Genomic DNA, 23,976 nt, shown 5'->3' with positions numbered 1-23,976 from the left:
CAGCAAAATTGGACCATGGCTAAGCTAAGCATGTGACAAATAGAGTCACGGAATATGACATAATCCGGTATTAATGACATACAACGCGCAAATAAAGTTTAAAGTGCACGATAGAGAAGATATGGGCATAAAAAAATTTGTGGAGATTTAAACACAGCGGTGGTTTCATTAAAGACTCTCAATGTTAAGATACATACATAGTTTAGTCCATCTTCAACTGGATTCAAGACAAATCTAATGGCTATTACTTACTCCTTAGAATCCTGCCTCGTGATTCAATCGTTTAGGAGGACAATTGTTCGTAACTATTCATCAGCCCTGTCTGGCATTTCGCTCAAAGGTGACTAACAGCCCTTACATCCTTCTTGAGTTATTCTTACAGGCTGTCATTAGTGCTTTGTCTGGGAGATAAGATCTATAGCCCAACACAAAATCCTTTGTCAGGGTAATTTGGCCTATTGGTGCTCTTAATACAATACCATCTTATGTGTATGAATGCACTAATACAATCTCAGTTCTGAATCTGACTGCCCTATATCTAGATACTTTGCCTTTGAATATCTTAGGAAGTAGGCCTATATTAATTTTCTTGGATTAATGATTTGCTCCATTTTGATCCCATGCCCATAGGACCTGTTGGATACCTGTCTCTTTTATTGGACAACTATCTGCTACATACTATACAGGTACCATCATTCATTGTAAATATGTTTTGTGAGATGGTTTTCTTCAGATAAGTCTGCAATACGCACTACAACATGGTTTATGCAGTCTAGAACTTTGTTGCACAGGCAAAAAATGTTATGGACATCTAGTAAATGTGCATTCTGGAATTTAAAATGTGATCAACTGACAGATTAGGAATTGACTATACAAATAAATGTACATAGAGATTTTTGGAAAATATATCGATTTCAAAAATTGACAAAAAATTCTTGTAAATGAACTTTTCTGTTGGTAAAGTCCGGGTGATATATTTTTGATTAAAATGTATAAAATACATAGCTGTCTATATTTAAGACATTTAACAGTTTGAATATTAATTGATATTTTAAATTATCTTTAGGGGTCATCTTGTATATCCTTTCTGTCCTGAAGATGGTCTCGGCAATTTATTTATAGAAACCGAAACGTCGACCTACGCTCTTTCTTCCTGGAATTTAATGGCCAAACTTGAATATAGAAGAAAAGCGCTTACAACGGTTACAATGAAGTTGTTTGATTTCTAATATATGCACTTCTTGTATTTCTGTTGATATACTTTCTGTACCCAATATATGATTAACAATACATGTAAAATATATATTTTTTACATACACCCGTGTTCCTCTGTTCTCTATGTTTGGATCACGTAGTGTGACTATATCAAAATTGATTCACTAACTAAAAATGTTGAATTTATTTACAGACTATCATTTATGTGGGTCTTAGATTAAAATCATTAAAATCATCTAAATTTCACAATCAAAATCCCTTGCTGGATGATAGATCCTGCTCAAGTACTCTGTGAGTGACCCTCTCAAGAGTCCCTGGCTCTTCATTGTTCAGTGCGCTGCTCCTTCAGTAAGTATGTTCTCAGACTCTGAGTCCTGGTTTCAGTAGCAGCCAAAAAACCCATTAAATGAGCATTGCTTTCTCTCCTGGGTACCACATATAAACCTGGAGTGTTGTCTTTCATTTTAGCACAGTTCTTAGGCTGGGGCCATGTGTCCTGACTGAAGAAAGCAGCATGTGTTCTCCCCACACCCACCATTCATTATAAATAGGGTCACTGGAATAATACAATTGTGTGGCTACGGCATTAGTAGCGTAATTATGGATTTGCAGCATTTGCTAAATTATCCTTCAGATGCTGCATAATCAGCATACTGGAATAAAACAAATGGTGTGTCTAGCTCAAACGATTCCAAAGTTACTAAAAATGTAGCAACATGCTGCAGTGCAGTGGAAGGCCCTTTGAAAAGGTTGACTGTTCACCTTTCTGTTGCTTAATGTTGTATTTGGGTGCCAAACTGATACTAATGAGGTACAACCCCCGCCCAGCAAGCATTAAGAAGTGTAACAAGCAATGGCAATGACAATTGGTCTCAGCATATTAATTATTTTAGTGGTGTATTTGCTTTTATAAATATATTAATATACTGCTAACATAGGGTAATGAAGTTGGAATTATAGTGTAAAACGGGTGGAAACTAAAGCCATTGGATAACTTCAATGTAAAGGACGGCAGTCCTCCCTTTTGGCAGGAGCAAATAGGACACAAAGTACTGGGGACTACCATGACAATGTGTGCTTTTTGAGACTAACAAAATATTTTTGCAGTTAGCCAATGTGTTTTTTTCATTGAGGGCCTGGCAGCTTTGCCAATGCTTTTTTATTTTAAGTGTGTCCAGCCCGTTGGAATAAGTCACTTTTGTCTATTTATTTTTGTAAATCATCAAGGATTGAAACATGCTTTAGTTTGCTTTCAGCCTTGATGTAGTGTGACTCTCATGCAAAAGATCATCATTTAAAGTAACCACGTTTTCGTTACTGAGAGAGAACAGTATTTGATCATTAAAACAGATTTTTCTTTTGTAATTTAATATGCTCATGCTACTGCCACCCGCCCCTGCCTTTATTCCTTAAGTCCTTTAAAGTAAAGCAACCTATTATTGGACACTTTATGGCTCTATTTTTTGCATTTTGATTTAAATAAAACAATCAATCAATCAATCAAACATATTTGTAGAGCGCGCTACTCACCCGCTAGAGTCTCAAGGCGCTGGGAGGGGGGAGGGGGTGCGCTACTGCTCGAACAGCCAGGTCTTGAGTTGTTTTCTGAAGGAGAGATGGTCCTGGGTCAGCCGTAGGTGGTTGGGGAGGGAGCAGTAGGGGGAAGCCTGGTCACACTCACGGGGAGTCGCGCAGTGCGAGGAGTGACCGGCCCTGAAGCAGGGTCAAGGGTCACAACAGAATCGTTCTGGCATGTACAGTGGGCGGTCGATGTGTGCCCACACACAAATATTACCATTATCTGATGGGCATTAAGCTAGCATCGGCGCTTAATTAGTAAAACAAGAAGTGGCAGGGCCCTCGTCAGGAGCCCACTGCAGCTTGCACCACGCATTGCCCCTAAAAATGAGGAAAAAAGGATGTAATACTTTCACAAAATGTGCTGCATTATGCCACATTTCTGGCCGCCTCCAATGTCATGGCCCATGCAGCCTTGACTTTCTCGAGTGAGGCGATGGCTGCCCTTACTCCTGCTCCAGTTAAGGAAACCGCGCACGCACTGATTGCATACGGTGGTGCTCTGCTGTTCAGGCTTGAAGAGGGCGGGTCCACGCTCTGCCCACGCTCAGGTTATGGGGGACAGAGTGTAGGCATTCTGCACTCTCTCTTTTTTTGGCAATGCGAGGCAGGGGCTGGAAATGGTGGTCCTGGCCCAGTTACCATGCTTCGACATGCTGTCACTCTCAGCATGTGTGCAATATCCACTGTCACTCTAAAAATGAACGCAGAATTCATTTCTTGTTGATGCTTATCTCTGCCAATAAGGACTCGGACAGTACAGAGGCAAACACCATCAATCATTATGACTGACGCTTTCAACCCTGAATAGCTGCCCAGTGGGTATGATCCAAAACGTGAATGACACTTCCAGCAACCAATGGCTAATGGAGGCTGATCCATAGCCCCTCTATGCAGCTTGTTTATATTGTATTCATTGCATAAGCTCTTCTAGTACTGAAAACGCATACAGTATCCCCAGTTTTCCATATATCTGCCGCATCCCTACAGAAAAGCTTTCGAGCAACTGCACAAGAAATAGCAACATAATAAATATGATTTGAGTTCTGATAATTCATTCTAAAAGCGATACACAATAAACAGCGCAAGAGGCATTTAGGCTAGGGGAGTGAGGCCTGTATTAAAGTGACATTTAGCACGTAAACTTTTGTTGCCTTTAAACCTTGCTCGTGTGTAGTTTTGTCGTTTTACTTTGAGGCTTCGTGCACCTGCTTGCAAAATGCGCTTTGTTGTGTCTGAAGATGGCTCGTTTTCTCAGTGATGCTTTTATATTTTCGCAATGCATTACTGTCAATCTTATATCAGGATCGCATTTTCTCAAAACAAAGAATGAGCAACAGCTTTAAGTGGGTCTCGTTATTAATAAATGCATAATTGATATCCCTGGACAGGCCTAAACAATCTGTTGCCTCGATAAAAGCATGTATGTTGGCGCTCTTTCCTGATTAAGCGAGTGTAATGGCTAATGCAGGCCGGACACCGAACGTGACGCTGAATGCTTACATGAAATTAATTGCATCACACGGTTTTAAGTTAATAAGTTAGTGATCTTGGCGTGTGATTTTCAAACCAAGGTTAGGTTAGACGCAATAATATCCAAAGATAAATCGTGCGTTTGCACGATATCATATCGTATAGTGCGTTTGACTGTAATATTGTATTATCTTTTCGTGCACTCGCTAGGATTAATGCAATCATAACAAGCAGCGAGTACCTCACGGGTGGAAACCTTTCCATGTCCGATGTGTTATTTTAATGCAATTAGAAATGAGTCGTTCTTATGTAGTATTGCACTGGTGGCGAATTTGATGTAATAACCATTTGTGTAATTGTGGTAAGGAAAACTTGTTTTGTGTGTGGTACCGAATCTTAAAAATCACGTTTAGAATTAGTTTGTGTGGTCTGATCAAGGCAAGAAAACATGCAGGACTGGCTTTATTGAAATGTTGTATGTAATTCTTTACACGTAATTAGCATAGCATGAGTAATTTAGATAGGATGATAAAGTGCTTTAGAGGTGGTTTGAAAAGGGGTGTAGTCAGTGGAGGAGGTGAAAATTAAATGTACTTACTATTTAATTTGAAAATTAAAAATACTGTAGTTTAGTAGTAAGGAGTTGTTATGGTTCAGGGATGAGTAGCATTAAGGCGAAGTTTTTTATTTATTTGAGGGAGGGTAGTGTTAAGGAGTAGTAAGGGTTTTTGGGGTTTGTGGAAGGGTACTTTTAGGGGTAGTAAGAGGTGTGTGGAGCTTAGTAAAGAGTAACGTTTAGTGGTGTCAAGGGTTTTTTGAGGTTCAGTAACGGGTAATGTTAAGGAATAGTAGGATGTTTTCAGGGTTTAAGGAAGTGTAAGGGGATGAAAATGAAAATTTCCAAACACTTAAGAGGAAAGTCATCAAGTGGCTTAACTGGAACAGACCCTTACCGCCCCAAATCAATAACGAGATTACCATGGTTAGAAGGGCACCATGGCTGGGGAGGACGAGGAAAACAATAACAGGGGACTGTATTATGGTGTCCTTTCGCGACCCCGGCACTGTTTTACATATTTGCGCAGGGACAAACAGATCACTGGACTCCACTATACAGGGCTTGCCAGTCTCCTTTTTCTTCCACCCTACTTGCATGCACCATGAGACAGCACAAGGCAACTGGACAAGGTTTGAGCGGAGACCCAGATACAGGGATCATGCAGCACGCCCAGTTTACCAACCGCCTGATACACCCTTTTTCCATTATAATCGTTTTAATTGTTTGGGGGGGTTGGAAGGGGTTGATTGACTGTCTACAAATCCAGCTCCGGAACCTGTGACCCCGGGAAATGGCCCCAGTGTTTTCCCTGAGACAGCTGGATGCAATGTCGACAGCGCACCCGATGTTACAAACTCTGATCTAACTGGGATTGTTGCACTCGATACATCCCTTATCGCAACTTCTACCATGGAGCACATGAGACTCATTTGCTGGAATGTCGCTGGACTTGCTAACAAGCTGCCCACCCCAGACTGGATCGAATACATTGAGACTGGGGACGTTTGTATGTTCCTGGAGACCTGGGCAAGGGAGGAACATACCCATTAGGGATACCAGTCATTTTTCATCCCGGCCAGGTGGGAGGGCAAAGGTCGTCCCTCTGGTGGACTAACAACATGGGTGGCATCCTACCTAGGCTGTGAGGCCCTACGCCTACCGGTACCATCTGACGATATACTTGAGGTCCTACTGTCCTGGCCGAACCAAGCAAAACTTGCTTTGATCAACATCTATTCTAAGCCAGTGGGAGTTGCCAGGGAGTCACCTACCATTGATGAGCTTTCAGCTTATCTAGCTGAATTACCTGGAGATCTACCCTACATAGTGGGGGGGGGACTTAAATTCCCATTTTGAGCCACTGCCTGGCCTCTTAGAAGGCTTCCCGATGGAAGAAGAGGACAGGTGGTCAGTACCTTCAGTAGAAGCCCCTCCCCCGAAGGGATGGACTCCCGTAGCGTTACAGATCACAGCCCTAACCCTAAAGTTCGGAATTAGAGCCTGTAATGGGCGTACCAAGTCAGATGTACCTAGTGGAACAACTTTTAATAGGGCAGGAAGAAAATCCCGCTTAGATTACGTTCTGGTACAGATAACCAACTAGCCCACCATTAGGGATTTTAGGGTTACCGAAAGGCTTGATAGCGATCATAACGCTTTAGAACTTGATCTCATTCACCCTGGCCTACAACCCCCTGCAAAAACGAGCGAGGGAAACATACCTGAACTGCTGCTGGCCAATAATAAAAAAAGGATCAGGTGGGAAAAAATAGTCGCGAGCCAGGAGAAACTCCCGAAGCTCTATGCCGGGCTAATCCCTATCCTAGAGAGTGTAGGAGATTTAGACATTGAGAGGGGCAATACAGAAACACTTGGTAAACTACACCAGGCCCATGAGGATCTCATAAAGGGCGTGGCTCCCATCCTATCCAGTAATGCACAAAACTCGAGGAGGGGGCAACCACATAAATCTTTGTGGTATAACACAGCCTGTAAAAAGGCAAAAGGAGAACTTCTTAGAAATATCAAGGAGGGCCTAGGTGGAGAGAAGGTAAGAGAAAGCAGACGGGCATACAAAAAATTACTTGCCCATGCTAAAACGGAATGGGAGGTGAACCAATGGGAGGAGCTTAACAACTCCCTTGTAAAAGGAGATCACAGAATGTTTTGGAGAGTAGTGAATGGGGGGGTCGGGGAATCTTCGCTCAGCCATTGAGCCCAACATCGCAGCTGGGGTGTGGCAGGCTCATTTTCAAACCCTCTATAGCTCAAAGGAGGGAGATACTACGAATGATATTGGCAGTGCCCAGGTGGCATATGAGGGGGATCCAATAACAGTGGGAGAGGTTAGGGCAGCAATAGCAGGTTTGACCTCGGGTAAGGCGCCAGGACTGGATGGCCTGCCGGGGGACCTGTTTAAGCAGGAACCCGATGTTTGGGCCCCATACCTCGCCGTTTTGTTTAATGGCGTCTTAGGCGGCATGGAAGTCCCAAGTACTTGGCTGGGGGCGGAGGTGGTTCCCATATTTAAGAAGGGTTCGCCCCTGCTCCCAGCCAATTACAGACCAATCAGTCTGATTGATGTACCTCAGAAGCTCCTTGGGAGGGTACTGCTTAATCAGCTTCAGGACTGGGCAGATGAAATGGGAGTCCTTAGCCCCTATCAGGCAGGATTTAGGAAGGGAGTCTCAACGGTGGACCAGGTCTTCCGACTGAACATCATTTATTGGAGGGCAGTGGTTTGTGACGGTGGCAGCTTATACACAATATTTGTGGATCTGAGAGCCGCCTTTGATCTGGTGCCCAGAGGTAAACTCTGGAGTGTCTTGTCTGAGATGGGCGTACCTGCGGACATCTTAATAATCTTACAGAGGCTACATCATAACAACTATGCCCGGGTGAGGTGTGGGAAGTCAGGGGAACTGACGGACAGATTCCCCGTTGACAGGGGGGTTAGGCAGAGCTGTGTGCTCGCACCGACCCTGTTCTGCCTCTTTGTCAATGGGGTAATCGCCCACCTGAATGGAACTGAACATACTGACGCTCCAAAATTGAACGGCAGCAGGGTGCCTGCAATCATGTTCGCAGACGACACCCTGCTGCTGTCCAAAACCCCAATGGGGATCCAGCGGATTCTCGATTCCTTTGTGGCCTTTTGTACAGACAGGGGCCTAGAAATCAACGCCGCAAAAACTAAATTTATGGTCCTGAATCCAAGTAAAAAATTGCGCCCGAATCCACTATTGGGAGAGTCACGGTTGGAGAGAGTCTCCACCTTCGAATACCTAGGTGTAATCCTGAATGAGACTATGTCATGGGGAGAACACCGGACAAAGGCGAACCTTAAATTAGTACAGACCACTGGGGGTATCGCGCGGATGTTGAAAAACTCGACTCATCGGCCGTTGGGACCACTCATCCAGATTTATAAGGCACAGGCCAGGGGCGCTACTATGTACGGGGCGGAACTGTGGGGACATACATCAACTCGTAGTCTGTCGGTAACTGAGAACAACTTTATCAGACAGATAGCCGCACTTCCGCCCAGCACTCCGCTCCTTCCCCTGAGGCTAGATCTGGGATTGAGACCAATAGCTGATGAAATAGGTCTCAGACCCATAGTCTTTTGGCGAAGACTGTGGAGCAGTGAAGCACTCTCTGCCTATAGGGCGGAATTGAGGGAGCTGCTAACCCATCCGAAAGCGCTACGGATCCCTTGGTTAAAACATATTAAAAAACTATGTACGATACTGGGGTTTCCTGATCTTTGGTCTGATCCTGCTGATGCCTCACTAAATATTTCACGCAGGAATTTGGTTAACGCCTACCACGTGCAGAAATTATCCACCGCCATGGAACGTCAGAGGGAGGGATCACTGACATCTGTATTTATGCTAAGCAAGGACACATACAGGATGGAAAGGGTGTTGGACGCCATCTCCCCCGTGCTGGCCAGGAAGCTGTTTCTCCAATGGAGATACGGCATTTTGCCCCTGCGGGCTTTTACCAGCTCCTGGACAAACCCGCCCTCCTCTAAGCAGTGTCCAACATGTTCTTATGTTGAGGAAAGCGACCTGCATGTAGTTCTGTTCTGTCCCACCTATTTGAAAGCTAGGAAATACTGGCTTCTCCCACATATTAGAAACCTTGGTTGTAGGGAGTATCTTCCAGTGTACAGAATTTTTAAGACTGATCTTTCAAGTCCAACCGTGTTTGCATTGGCCAAATTTCTCACTAATGTCTGGCACATTCGTACTAGTTTTATGAAGTCACAGCTCCTGAGTTAGTTTTAAGCCTTTCCTAAATGTAATCCTGCTAGTTTTAACCTACAGATATGAATGATTTTACAATGTATAAATATGCATTCTTGTTATTGATGGTGATTTTTATGGTGTATATGTGTTATGTTGTTGTGTATCTTTGATGGCCGCATGGCCGAAATAAAGATTAATTAAGTAAGTAAGGGGAGGTGAGGGTTCTTTAGGGTTCAGCTAAGGTAGAGGTAAGAGATAATAAAAGGTTTTTAGGGTGCAAGAAGGGTAGCGTTAAGTGGGAGTAAGGGCTTTTTGGGGTGTAGTCAAGGGTAACATAAAGGGATAATAAGGGCTTTTTAGGGTTCATGGAAGAGTAGTGTTAAGGGGCTGTAAGGGTTTTTATGATGCAGGGAAGGAAGTGTCAAGGAGTAGTAAGGGGTTTTAGGGTTCAGGGAAAGGTAGCGTTAAGGGATGTTAAGGTGTTTAAGGGGTAGTAAGTGATTGTTAGAGTTGAGTAGTGGGTAGTTTTAAGTTGTAGTAAGGTTTTTTTGGGGGGTTCCTGGATGGATAGTTAGAGTTCAGGAATGGGTAGTGTTAAGGCTAATAGGGCTTTCCAGGGCTTAGGGAAAGGTAATGTTAATAGGTAGTACGGGATTGTTATGATATAAGGAAGGGTGTCTTAGCTGGTAATACGGCTCCTGTGTGGTGTGGGAGGGTAGTGTTATGTGGAAGTAAGGGTTTTTGAGATTGGGAAGGGTAGCACTACGGGAAGTAAAGAGTTTTTGGAGCTGAGGCAAGAGTGGCATTAAAGAAATAGCAAGAGGTTTTTAGGTTGCAGAGATGCATTAAGGGGTAATAAAGCATTTTTAGGCTTCAGAGGACAATTTAAACTTACAGTATATTAAAAAAAAGAGTAATTGAACATGTATTTAAACATATTGTATTTGAATTACATTAAATATAATTATATTCTCAATTGTAAAAAAAATAATAAATACATTAAAATTAACCATTTAATGAACTTTATGACATTTATATACATAAATAGTGCTTACAAAGGTATATGCAAAGTTAAGGTGATCTAGACAGCGGTGGCTCCTCTGTTAAGGCGGAGGAGCGTTGCCCCACTGCTTTAAAGCAGAGCAAAGGAAAAGTAAAATGATAATAATGGAACGTTATTATGATTTTATTTTTAGCATTGCAGGTTTGGCTGGGGGGGGGACTAGGCTCCCATGACCCAGATGGAGGAGGAGTGGTAGTTGCTGCACCTTAAGTGCACATGACGATTTGGCGGGCCGTCTTGGTCTGGCCAAACGCTCATGCGCACTCAGCATGTTCTCTACCAGCTGTATTGCAAAGCCTGGGTGGAGAACATGCACAGGCCCCAGACCCTCTCTGAGTGCAGAACCTTGGTGCTCGGACTAGTCAGAAAGCTACTGTAGCGCAGCATTGCGATTGTTCAGGAGTGTCTCGGAGTCTGTGTGCTTCCTGGTTCCTGCTGGAGGAGAGGCGACGGCTACCAGCAGGTGTAGTATCTGATGGAATGGAAGAGGCAGCTGGTATGGAAAGCAGCAATACATTTCTCATGACTGCCTTTTTCTCCTCTGTGCTTCCACCAGAAAAGATACAAAGTTAAAATTATCACATTATTCTTCAAGTGGGCGGCCTAAAAGAAAAGCTCCGTCCCATTGTGTTAGAAGGTGGTTTTGACACTAGGGGCCGGCCGGATTTTTCGCTTTTTGAGCACCTTATTGTTGAGCTTTTACTGTGGGGGAGCCTCATAATCTGGGACTCACCCACAGTAAACTCATAATGAAGGAGACTGCAGGGAGATTTTACTGGTGTCCCCCTGGCTTGACTAGGCCGCTGCGCAGCAGCTGGAGTATGGGGCACTGGGTTGGTTACATGCAGACACATGTGTACATGTGTGTGCACATGTGTAGGGGCTGCGCAGGGGAGATTCCTAGCGTGCACAGTCCAGGACCAGCTACAGAGTGAATGGTGTGGCAGGACTTATACAGAATTGGGTCGTGATATGGAATAGGCTTTATACACTGGAAGGAAACATGCCAGGGAAAGTCAGTGTGCTTTACTGTGTTTTTCACTTCATTATTCCCTTATGGGGATGTGGAACCCATGGTTAGAGTAACTTCCACAAGGCCTACAGATTCCAGACATGCACTAAAGGCCAGTGTAGCAGATGTGAAAAGAAGTATTTTGCAGAGTCCAAAGTCATATTTGTACTGCTTTTGGGTCATCCAGAAATGTCATATTTCTCTGAGTCCCTGGCTGGGGTCTAGCCCTGGCAGGTTAGATTAATGACCTTTCTCCCAGAGCGAAGATCTTCCCTCCAAGGAGAAAAGATAGGTGGAGCTACAAGCCAATCCATCAACTGCTGTCACTGGGTGCCAGGCACCAAGCTGACCCACAGTGAGAGCAGTGAGGGGGGGGAGGAGTTGAGTTTCAGAGGCCATGTGGCCAGAGACACCGTACAATGCAATTTTGAACAAACCCAGAGGCTGGACAAGAAGGAGGGAGCCGGGGCAGGGAAGTGATGTGTCGCTGTTTGATAGGACACACAGAGACTTCCCGCCAACCCCCTACTCAACTTTTAAAAAGTACTTGCACAGGAAAAGAAGCTCTCTCTGGGGTGTGGTCTGCTGAGGCAGAAGGTGCTGGAGCCTGGTAATGGGCAGTTGGAAGGAGAGACCCCCTGACTGTCACCCAGGCCCCTAACAGTGCCAGAAGAAGAGCCCAGGAACGGTGCGCAGAAGAAGAGGCCTCTGCGCAGGGAGAAGAGAGGCGTAGGGAGCCAGTGAAGACCGCTCCCTGCAGAATGCACCCTCTTGGAGACCGGGAGGATGAAGGAGAGTGCTCCCAGTGTCTTTGGGGCTCTACCAAGAGCAAGAAGACACGAAAATGGGGCAGATCGGACCCCCAGGGGCTGAGATATGGTCCCCAGATGGTAGGAATCTTTGACCCCTAAGAAGACCAATGACGAAGCGCGTGGGGCTCCCCAGCCAGTCTCAGAGATGCCCCCGGGGTAGGTCCCGGGGGCTGCCCCAGGAGGAAGCAAAGCCGGTGGGCGCCATTGTGCCCCCACAGAAGATGCCAGAAGGGGGCCAGGAGCCCACCCTGGCCCCCAGTGATGTAAAGGAGGGGGCCAGGGGAGCACCCTCATGCCCCCCCCTGTGAAAATTGCCCCAAGGGGGCGCCGTCGCGCCCCCCCGAAGATGTCCGGGGCCCAGAGGAGTGCCACCACACTCCCCCGCAGTCCAGAAGGACCAGAGGAAGCAGACGCGTCTGCCCGCCGGAGCGGGCAGACCCGAAGTACCCAGCCGGCTCCCGCGGCCGCACACAGGGTTGCGGGCCAAGAGGGAGTCAGGGGTGGGCACCCCGGGCTGCCCTCAGCCCAGCAGTTCGCGCGGGTTGCCCGGGAGGGACCGAGCACCCGCAAGCTTCGGAGGAGCGGTGAGGGGCCCGGGTGTGGACTGGGCCCCATAACACGGGCAGAACAGCCAGGGGTGGGCTCCCCGAGCTGTCACACTTACCTGGGGCTCCGGGTGGGACCGGACCCTCCAACCCACCAAAGATGCAGCTGGAGGCCACAGTGCGGCTCTCCCCGAAGCAGGAGGAGAGCCACTCATCACTTATGCAGCAAAGCTCATAATGCCTTGCAGGCCAGGACCGGCCTGCAGGGGCAATCCAGCATTTTCAAGGCTTGTGGTGGCCCCAGGAGAGCGGGGTCACCACCACACATGTGCTAAGGTGCTGGGGGAGCTGCTGGAGAAGCGCAGTTTCCCCCCTGCGCGAAGAGGAAAGTCCCACCCTAAGTGTCATGGGGATCGGAGAGAATAACCCCTCAAGGGCTCAGCATGCATTCTAAACCTTCTGGGCTGGAACTTTTGTTCTTTAGCTGAGGGTGATTGAAAAGTGCTTCAAGAAGTGTAGGGCTGAGGTGGTGGATGTCTGGAAGAAGGCATCCCTGGAGGTGAAGAGGTGTAATTGCACCACAAATGCTTTTACAAATGTTATTCCTTATAGAGGGACTGAAGGTCATGTGTGATGTGAAGTACTGGTGCAAGGTGATGGCCTATGCAAAGTGGGGTTATGTATCAGGCATTCCTGCTAGGGTGTTTGGCTTTATATGCATAATCCTGTGATCATCTGTGATGCCTTTAGGGGCTGTAATTGCAATGCATCGTTAATGATATTTAAATGTTATGAGTATTGTCATTCTAAAGTGTGGGTAAACATGTATTCTTGCTGCTGCGCTTAGGTGAAGACCCCAGAATGTTAGCCCTTAAGATGTAGGGGTGCATACTCTATAATCAGTATGAGATGCTCAGTCAGGGACATGTGTCACCAAGGCAGGTGTACCCCTGTTTAATGCTTGTTGAAGGAATGGGGGGAGACGCCACTGGCATGGTGCCAGTGCCCAGGGCCCTCGCTCCAGGTTATGTTCAACTAATTGCATTGGGGGCAAGATGATGTGCATACATGGTCGTGGTGGTACTAGGCCCCACCCCCCTGCGAAGGGGTGGAGTTGTTATGCAATGTCACAAAGTAATTCCATCAGCTTATGTATATTTGTAAATTGGTGCATAGTATTGAGTAGAGTGTGCGTTTAATAAATGTACTCTTACTTTTATAAAGCAAAGTACAGACTGGACAATCAATTATTGAGTGTTATTTTTGCACACCTGCAAATGCCGATTACTAGCCCACACCACCTCCCTTGAGTAAGCCTCAGACTCCTCTGCAACGATACCCTCTGAGAGTCAGGCGCTACAATTTGGTGTTTGGTTCCCAGTGAAGGACAAATGTAGTCATGTTATTTGTGCAGGCCTCCCAGATGCTGCCTCGTTCTCCAACACATGGTAACTCAACAGCTTAACTTGATACTTTTTGCACGTTAGCGTGCCTTCCCTCGCTGGACGTTATGCTGCTGGCTCACCCAACTTAATAAATGATTACACCTGCATAAAGGTGAGGCACTGTTTTTGTGGAAGGATGCAGTATTGCCAAACAAAAGCTATACTCAGGTGAGGGCTGCCATAGCCCATCTCTCTCTCTGTAGTACTCCTGAAAGCTCTTTTTTTTCTGATGGTCACAAAAGGTCTAGTGACAGCTGCACTGTTAAGCCAGACCTAAAGCACTGTGTAGATCACAAGGTTGTTTTGTATGAAGTTAAACGAATGTTTACATTTTAACACGCTTGACAAAGTCAAGTGGGAAGGCTGTCCCTGCCCTTCAAACATAGTTATCTAGGTTTTTCTAACCATTTCCATTCAAATTTGGAAGGCCTTATTAGAAAGCATTTTTCTGACAATCAACGCAAAAGCTATGGGTGAGGGGAGAAATAGAGGCTGGAGCTGAGCAGACATTGATCAGCCCAGCAGGAAATTAAAAGGTATCACAGCAAAGTCAATGGAATCGCGAGACACTGGCGATTGAACAATCCTTCCCATGCCAATCTGTAAATAATGTGACCAGCAGTGTCTTCTTTATGGAGGCGCAGGGGTATCGCCCTGATATTGATGTTTAACAAGAAAGAAGATTTCGAAGATTCCATCTTTTCTTTTTATTGCCAGTGTGCAGCATGACTCGGGTAAAGAAGTTACACGGGGGGAGTGGGGTGTCTCCGTACCGAGCCTGCTTGTTGATTGGCAGGTGCCGGGCCTACTTGGGGTGTCGGTTTGGATGGGTGCCTTGCTCCGACCAGCCCTAAATGCGCCCTTCAACCCTGGCCTGGCTCTGCACTGTAGGAGCCCGGGGGATTGTTGTTGAGACCCCCAAGGCTCCAAATGAGCATTGGCAGCTCTGACCCAGCCAACACTCACGCTGCTGGAGTCGTGGGGATGGGTTTAGGCCATGGGTTAAGGCCATTGCATGACTTAACATGCTCGCAGCACGCACGCATGACTGGAGTGTTCAGAATCGGTGCTGAGAGCGGGTCTGGATGGATGGTGACAAGCCCCGAGACCAGGCAGGTAGGACAGTGGGATGGGGCACTTTGTCACTATGTGAATAACAGTAGCAGTTCCAAGTGGCTAGGCTTCAGTGTTTTTTTTCTGGGGCTGGCGGACAGGTCAGTTATGGTATAGGCATTGTGTGGGCCTGTCTGTTCTGTTTATAGTAGCACTGCAGACTGGATCAAACTGTATAAGTTCTGCCCCAAACAGTGCGCATAAGCAATAGTTCCCCTGTGTCAACAGTGCTTCGTATGACAAGGCAATCCACCCTTGTTTTGAGTGTGTACACAAAATGCACACTTCATGTACTTGGCTACTGCTTTGACACTCGCAAAGAGACACTCACTTGTAGGCCCGTTAGAAACTTGTACGTGTAACGCGCAACTTACACACGTAGAATGTACCTAAGTGTGGTTTCGAGATTCACATGCAGTGTACACGAGTGTACATTACAGCTTTTATCAGTTGTAATGGTATGTTCCTCCCATAGACATACTGCTGTGTGCATTGATTCCAAGGGGAGAACCCTCCACAGAGGGCTGCAGGAGGCCACAGGGACTCGTGAGACATATTTCATCTCTTCTGCGCACGGACTGTGTTATCCACCATAAAAGTCCTTGGCAATAGCCACACTATAGGGTGATTAGATTAGATTAGATTAGATTAGAGAATTTATAGAGCGCATGGCTACCTTGGCAAAAAGGCGTCCCAGCGCTGAAGCAGAACAGAGCGGAGAACATAGGCTGGGATTAGATCTGAGAGAAGTGCCAGGTTTTCACATGCTGTCTAAAGATCTTGTGATCCGGCTCGGCGTGAATGTAGAGAGGAAGGGAATTCCAGAGTGTGAGAGCCAGTCGTCTAAAAGAGCGGCCGCCAGATCTCGCTTTACGTATACAAGGAGTGCGTGCAAGACACTGGTTTGCTGAGTGCAGCGCGCGTGCTGGAGTGTACAGGGTGCACAGATCATTAAGAATGTCTGGGGCTATTCCTGTCAGTATCTTGTGCATGGAACAGAGCGTCTTGAAGCTAACCCACTGCTCAATGAGCAGCCAGTGTAGACGGTAGAAAAGGTTAGAGGCGTGGCTGAATTTTGGCTGGGCAAAGATGGCACGTGTTGCCGCATTCTGGACCCGCTGCAATCTCTTCATCACAGATTTATTCGATTCGAGAAGAAGCACATTGCAGTAGTCCAGGCGCGCCGGGATAGAAGCTTGAACAATTACCTGGCGTGTCTCGGCATCAAAAAGTCCCAGAATCGGTCTCAGGCCACGGAGTATTACAAAGCATTTCCCGGCCACTGTTTTAGTATGTATTTCAAAATTCAGATCTTTATCCAATATAAAGCCCATGTTTTTTTACCATGGGTTTGGGGTAAGGAGGGTTACCCAATGCCGAAGGCCACCATTCATTTGTCCAGAGATGGGAATCTTCACCCACCAGGAGGATTTCTGATTTGGTGGAGTTCAATTGCAAACAGTTGTTTGTCATCCATTCTGCTATGGCGTAGATATCCTCTTTGAATTTGTGTTTGTCTTGAGTGGGATTATTAGATAAGGTGATCACCAGTTGGGTGTCATCGGTGTATGACACCAGGGACATTCCTCTTGCCTTAGCCATCCTGGCCAGGGGGCTCAAATAAATGTTAAAGAGCGTAGGGCTCAGTGCAGAGCCCTGAGGAACCCCACAACGAAGTGAGTGGACCTGAGAGGCAAAAGGGGGAGCAGTCACTTGGAACATCCGCTCAGACAGGAAGGAAGAGAACCAAGCTAGAGCAGTATTTCTAATTCCTATCTCCTCCAGCCGGTGGAGCAGGATTTCATGTGAGACTGTATCAAATGCCGCGCTTAGATGCACTAAGCAACTAACAGGCGGCTGCCTGTTTGACCAAGACTGGTGAACCAAACACAAGGGGTGCGCTGAGAGGAACTCTAGCAAAAGAGAGAGGTAAGCGTTGATCCCTGTGTAGGATCTGAACGCTCAAATTCCTTGTTATCGGCGGAGCGGCCCTAATGGTTTTTTCACGTTGCAGATTTGTAGCAAGCGGTGATCTGATAGCGGGAGTCCTGACTGGTGCGAGATACCGCGACCAACGTGAGGAAGCTCACGGTGAGTAGTGTGGCGGTGCACTTAGGTCCTTAACCAAAAAAAGTCTAAATACAGCCATAATAGGGTGATTCGGTTATTCTTTTCACAGAAAGAAATATAATTGGAAATACGAGTGGTGCCGTTTTTAAATCGATGCGATGAACAGCTTACATACCTGATCTATGTGACACTCAGCCGTAGGTATGAATGTCCTGCTTTTTATCAATACCAAGAGAAATGAACGTGGAATTCTCTCGGTTAACAAACACACATTAATTCTTGTTACAGAATCGTGCACACAGCCCCACTTACAAGTTAGAAGAGTTACCTGTACCTCTACAGCCTTGAGGTATGGCACTTGTTTGCTAAGTATGTATATAACACAGACCCTAGGAAGGTTGAGGGAAGCAATTTTAACAAGTATGTACAAACTGCTTTGTCTTTTTTATTAGGATAAAGGTTGGGAAAAGGATTGATTTGGCCCTGATGAGAGTCTGGGGACAAGGAACCCACACTCGAAACGCGTCTGCAAAGGGGATTAAGTCCTATCTTTTGAAAACGCTTTTGAAAAGGGGATTAAGCCTTATTCTTTGAAAAACAATTTTGACATCCATTCCATATTAAGTATCTATATTCATTGATGACACTCTAGCATTTAGGAATGAATTGTACTTAATTTTTGGTACTTTGATGATGTTATTTGAAAGAATTTGACATCTCTCACCTGTTTCTTTCCTTCTTTTTGAATATAATGTTTTGTAGAATGCAATGATTTGTAATAACTGTATGTTTTCATTTTTTGTATATATGTTTTTGTATAATTAAGACAACATGATTGTTTGGCTATGTATGTGAAGAATATTGTCTTCTCTTGCTAAAAAAACGTATTTTTCTCTAAAAAAAAGTATGAATAAAAGGCGCAACTAATCGCCGTGATAAACATATTAGGTTCTGTTTATCATCTTTACTAGAATAAGACTCCTTGAAATACTGTGAAGTGTGGGTTTCTCTTTTTTTAAAGCGCTTAGATGCAGCAGCACCAAAACTGATGTGCTGCCGGCATCTAGCGTGGATTTGAGATGTTCAACCACTGCTAACAGGGCCCGACTCTGTACTATATCGAGGACGGAAACCATTCTGTGAACTGTCAAGAATGTTATTGATTTCTAAGAATTGCGTAAGCGTGTTATTCACGTGGGCTTACAGAATTTTAGACAGAAACGGAAACAGTGAAATTGGGCGGTATTTTTCTGATTTGGAGCAATCAAGGGTGGGTTTTTTAAACAAGGGTACTACTTTAGCATGCTTCCATGAATTGGGCACTATCGCGGTGGAGAGGGATAGATTAAGTAATTCCAGACATGCGGGTAGGAGATTGGATTGAATTTTCCTGAAAACTTCTGGTTTTAGGCGATCGGCAGGGGATCCAGATTTAATTTTGGCCACTAATCTCTCTAGTTCCCTAAAGGGCATGGGGGGAGTGATGCAAGAAGGGTGGATTCGGGACTGAGGTTCACGTTCCAACTACAGGCACTGGGGGAAGTGTTGTGCCCGAATTTTAAATAGATGTCTTCGACCTTCTTCAAAAAGAAGGTGCCAGCTCCTCACAATGTGAGTTAGAGGAGACCGTATTGCCAGATTCTGCTGGTGGAGTAGTCAGGTCCTTTAGTAGCGAGAATATCGTTTTACTGCAATTAGTACTAGTGGAGATCAAGCTGGAATAGTCTACTGCTCTAGTTTTGTGCACCAGCTTATGGTATGTATCAATAGCTGTTCTATATAATATTTTAGCCTGGAGCTCATATGATTTTTTTCAGGATCTTTCCAGAGTTTTGCATTTATTTCTGGCCAGCATGAGTTCTTCATTAAACCACGCATTGGCTCGAGTGTTTTTGGAGTGAGTAAGTTTAATGGGAATGCACGTGTCTAGGGCTTGGATAATCCATTTTTGAAAAAGTGCATCAGCCTCTTCCACATTGTTTGATTGTAGCAGAGGTTTGGCTCTTAGAGCTTTGCGTAGGTCTGCTTGATCAAGTTTATGCCATGGCCGTTTAAGTGAGGGCTGCTGGTTGGGCAGAGATTTAGCGCCACTTATCATTAACCGCATTGGGACGAGGAAAGGATCGGTCCAGATCATAGGGAGCGGGGTAACACCTCCAATATCTCTAAATTCAAGAATACCGGATCTAAAAGATGTCCTGCTCTATGTGTCGCACCGGGGGGCAAATTGAGTCAGCTGACAAGCTGCCAAGTCCCCAATGAAGCTGAGAATCTCTGGAGAGTTCTGCAGTTCTAGGTGAAGATTTAGATTGCCTATGATATTAAAATTGGCAGTATGTAAGGCAAGGGCTGTCACCATATTTTTCAGGGCTTCTCTGAAGTGTTTAGAAGGACCGGGCAGGCGATAAATAAAAAGGTTGGAAAAGGTGAAGTTAGCACCTAGTGTGAATTTAAAGAGTGTGCTCTTGCAATCTGGAAGGTCTACGGGGGACAGGCTGCAGGAGTGGACTGATTTATATATAATCGCGATACCACCTCCCCTCCCTCCAGTTCTATCTATACTCAGTATAGCGTAAGCTGTCGGCAGGGCAAGGGCAGGTATGGCCACGGACGACGCGCAAAGCCACGTTTCCGTTAGGAAGAGAATCTCAGGTGAGTGGTCCTGGAGAAGATCTAATACCTCCACATGGTGTTTAGTTAAAGAGCGGCAATCTATACTCAAGAAGTTGTATGACGACGTAGTAGCACTGTATAGTGTAGAGTGCTTCACTGGGACCAGGCTAAAGAAACAATGCTCGCAGGTAGGAGAGCACTCATCTGGGGCCCAACCATGAGTCCCAAAGGTGACTGCCCTGTCTAGGGCCCTTAATTTCTCCCCAGAATAACTGAGTCTTAGAGCATTAGGAGAGGCAGGGTCCCTGGCTCCTGGCGACGGCCAGGCGCAGACGGGCGCAGACGGACTTGCCTTTGGGGACCAGGACGATACCAGCGTGCAGCGCTTGCATAAATTCTTTGCACTTCCTTCAACCTTATGTGTACTTTGCACTCTGCCCAGTTTGAAAAGTTTATTAACTTTACCAAATTCGTACGGCTTTACTTGTAGGATGTCTTCTGTATTAAAAAAGTTACTGTGCACACACTTTCTTACAAAAAGTCTTCTGCAAGAAACTGCTTCCACTAAGGTCCAAGTTACCAATTTGTCAGAGTGGTGTCTAGGAGCATGCCCTCGCCCCTCCCACCTAGTCTTTTTACAAGTTTCAGTAGATATGGGAAGGAACAGAGTTAACCCGAGGGAGGGAATGCATGCAGTTGAAGTTCAGAATCAAGCGAACTGCAAGGGCCGTCTTTAGCTGCCGTGATGCCCGGTGCGACAATCGTTTCTGGTCCCCCTCAGCACAGCACTTTGCATGTTGGGATTTTTGAGCCCATGTTTAAAGTGATAGAAGCTAAACTACCTGTCCCAGAATGCAAGAGTCTGCGAGCTAAAAAGCGAGAACAGGTGAAAGGTGTCTTTTTGATACCAGTCTCCTTGAAGCTACGAAACTGAAAGAATTCTGGACAGGGCAATTCGGGGTCTGCTCCAGCTTACCACCCTCAGAAGTCGATACAGTATGCAGGCTACAGCTGCAATTCCCAACAGACCGGGTGGTCTGTGCCAGAGCCTGTCAAATGCCTGTACGACTGATTCGGTAGTTCATGCTATCAAGGTTGCTGAAAGCCGTGATGTAGATTGGCCAAGAACTGAATTGAGCGATGGTCCACCCAGGCAGTGCTTCAAGCTTAGCGTTGCTGTAATTGGTTAAGTGTTGGGCTCACATGGCACGCGACTGGCTCTGGCTCAGCCCCCACAGCCTTGCAGAATTAATGCCTGTAGGCAAATCTTATGCCAGCTCTTTAATATCCTGTCATGTCTCATCACTGCCCCTCATGCTCACTGAAGGAATAGGGGAGATGTCAAGTTGCAGAATTTTGTAGCTAAGTAACTTGTATTCGAATCTTTATTTATTCATTTGATCGCATCGTGTGATCTCTGGCAAATCACTGTAAATCATGCAGTGTGTGGTGCACAGGAAAATGCAATCATTCACTTGTTACAAATTATGAAATGTTTGTGTCAGGAACCAGTAGCTTCTCCCTGCTCGTTCTCACTGTGGCATGTTACAAGTACTCGCACTACATTCAAGTGTGTGTACAGCTTTGGCAGAGGCTTAAAGAACAATCGAGGACAGTGACGTAATGCTTAATGCTTGTTTAATGTTTGAGGTACAACTGTATAAAGGTTGCAGTTTTGCAACGATCTGAGCTGCTTGTAAAGTACCTACTCAATGCAAGGACCGCTTCAACGCGTTTCAAATGTCATCAGCCTTGGGCTTGGGAAGTCCAAAGCATGAACAGGGACTCAATGCTTTTGGCCTGCAGGTCACAAACAGAGCTCTGCATGGGGTGGCAATAAGGCATCTCAAGTTCTATGGTTAATACAAAATAAACGTTAATAAAGACTTGTTAACGTCTAGCGTTGCAAGATGGCCTCAGTCCTGGGCTTTCATTTAGAAACCTGTTGTATTCTGGGAGTTGTAGTCTTGTTCCATTTCAATTAAACAAATGGGACCAAATACCAGTTCACTAAAAATATAGCATCCATCTGTCATGAAGACAACTTGTATTTAAAAAAATCTATAAACATTGCATGTGAATATGATGTTATGTTAAATGCATTTGAATAGCACATCCCCACCCTTTCAGAATCGGCGTGCCCTTTGGTGTTCCGGGTCTCTCGTTCACTGGCGTCAATGCTGTTGTGTTTCATATAGTTTAAGCCGCACAGTGGCCAACAAGCTGGGAGTAGGATGGGGCACTGTTGAGTGCTGGATTATAGAAGAGAACAACCGGCTACATCTTGGGACGGCGATGCTTGCAGCCTTATGTTTTGTAAAGCTGGGGTACTGTGCCAACATCCCACACATGGGAAACCCCTCCAGCCCAACAGCAGCTTGTCAACAGTAAACCCAGATTGAATATATGGAAAGTATACATCAGTCCTAAATCTTCCACCTCCTCAATCACAGCAGTACACACGAGAATGCGATTTGCTCATATTACTACTACTACTGTACACTTTCTTGATATATTTCACAGCGAGTCGAAACCACCATGTTCAAACCTTCAACATTCTGCAAGTGACAAGTATGAATCGTGGTGAGGCAGTTTTGGCTTTTTTTCATCCTTTCCATTTGGTAGAGTGGCATTTGGGTAATTGTATAAATGTAGTATCATTTATTTAAAGGGACTTAAGTGTAACACGAAGAGCTATAAATAAAAATACAAACTATTCATTGCTGCTGTCCCATTAGAAGAAGGCAAAAGGAAGAGTGCATCTGAAGGAAGCTGACACAGCAGGTAAGTAAGTGGCCGTCATGTGCTTCCTTGAGCATGTGTTTAAGGACCACAACACATTATAAATCATTATTAGTACTTTAGCATAGTATTTCACTTTGTATCAGCAACTGATATACAGTGCAGAGACCTCGGTACACAGGGGCTGTTGAATTAATGCTCATAGGAGTAAACCGTAAGTTGTTTTAACAATATATTTCCCTATATAGTTGTGGCAATACCAATACCTAGTAGCAAAATGAGTTTGGTATGATTGAAGTGACTCACTTGCTTAGTTTGTATACCAAGTGGTAAAGTTAAAGCAAGTAATGTTTATTACGCATGCGGAATGATCAAACCTCCTTTGTGTTTTACACTCCCTGGCTACACTGGCAACTGAATGAGACGATCACTGCCTTGTAGGTTGCCCTACTGCCTGTTAGTGTTTATTCCTTGTTATCTCATTGTGTACAGGCCAACAAATCACAATAACTTGTATTTCCTTGTAGATTTCATTTGTAAAGGTATATCAATAAGTAAGGAAATCCGTGAGCTACTCAGCATTGTTATCTCAAAGTCTGTTATGAAGTTATGTGGTTATACTGAATAAGTAACTACCTACATCATTATCATATGAATTCTCTTTATTGATGGCATAGCTACACTTGCACAATTGCCTTATTAACCTTCGTTCTTTCTCAAATTTGCTTGAAAATGCAACATTTGCCCACTTTTTTTCCAAAATGTTCTCGGGGGGGGGGGGGGAGGGTTAGGGGGGGGAACCCCCGAACCTTGCTTAAGATGGCCACCCTTGCTAGCTGCGCTTGCTTGCCACAGGTCACTCATTCAGAACTTTTACGCCCATCGCTTTCAAATGTCACCAGCCGCTACTGAACGTGATTGCTAGATGCATAACTTCATATTTATCAGAGTTAAATCCTATTACATTCAGCATGATTACTTTTCTGTTCTCTCTATAACTTTTTGCAGTAGTGTTTGAACCTTCAGCATATTTTAGAATAAAAATGTGAATTCCGATCTTTGTGTCCTTTATAAATGTTTTTCACTGTCCTATTACTGATCACTATGGTACGGTACGCTTTTATTAATCTTCTCCTGTTCTAAAGCTGTTTCACTTAACATTACCAGCTGAATGAGTCCACTTACCACCCAAGAGTCCTTATCTTATTATCTGTGTACCGACCCATTTATGTCAATTAACTTATTAATTTATCACATGATTCAGTGTTAGTCTGATAACCGCATGCCAGTCGGGAGGAAGGTGTCTTGCTCCACCTTTCCTGGGCAGCTTCCACCGGAGGAGTGGAATGGTCGCCTGCTCTATATCATGTGATACTTATGGTGGCACAAAGGGGTTAACTCTCTGTGACTGTGGTGTTGATTTGCTCTGAAATGGGCTAATCAGCCCAATCGGGTAATGAGCTGGACAAAAGCAGCAGGCTTC

Source organism: Lissotriton helveticus, chromosome 2_1 (assembly GCF_964261635.1).
Source record: "Lissotriton helveticus chromosome 2_1, aLisHel1.1, whole genome shotgun sequence".
Lineage (NCBI taxonomy): Eukaryota > Metazoa > Chordata > Amphibia > Caudata > Salamandridae > Lissotriton > Lissotriton helveticus.
Note: the sequence above shows the minus strand (reverse complement) of the source record.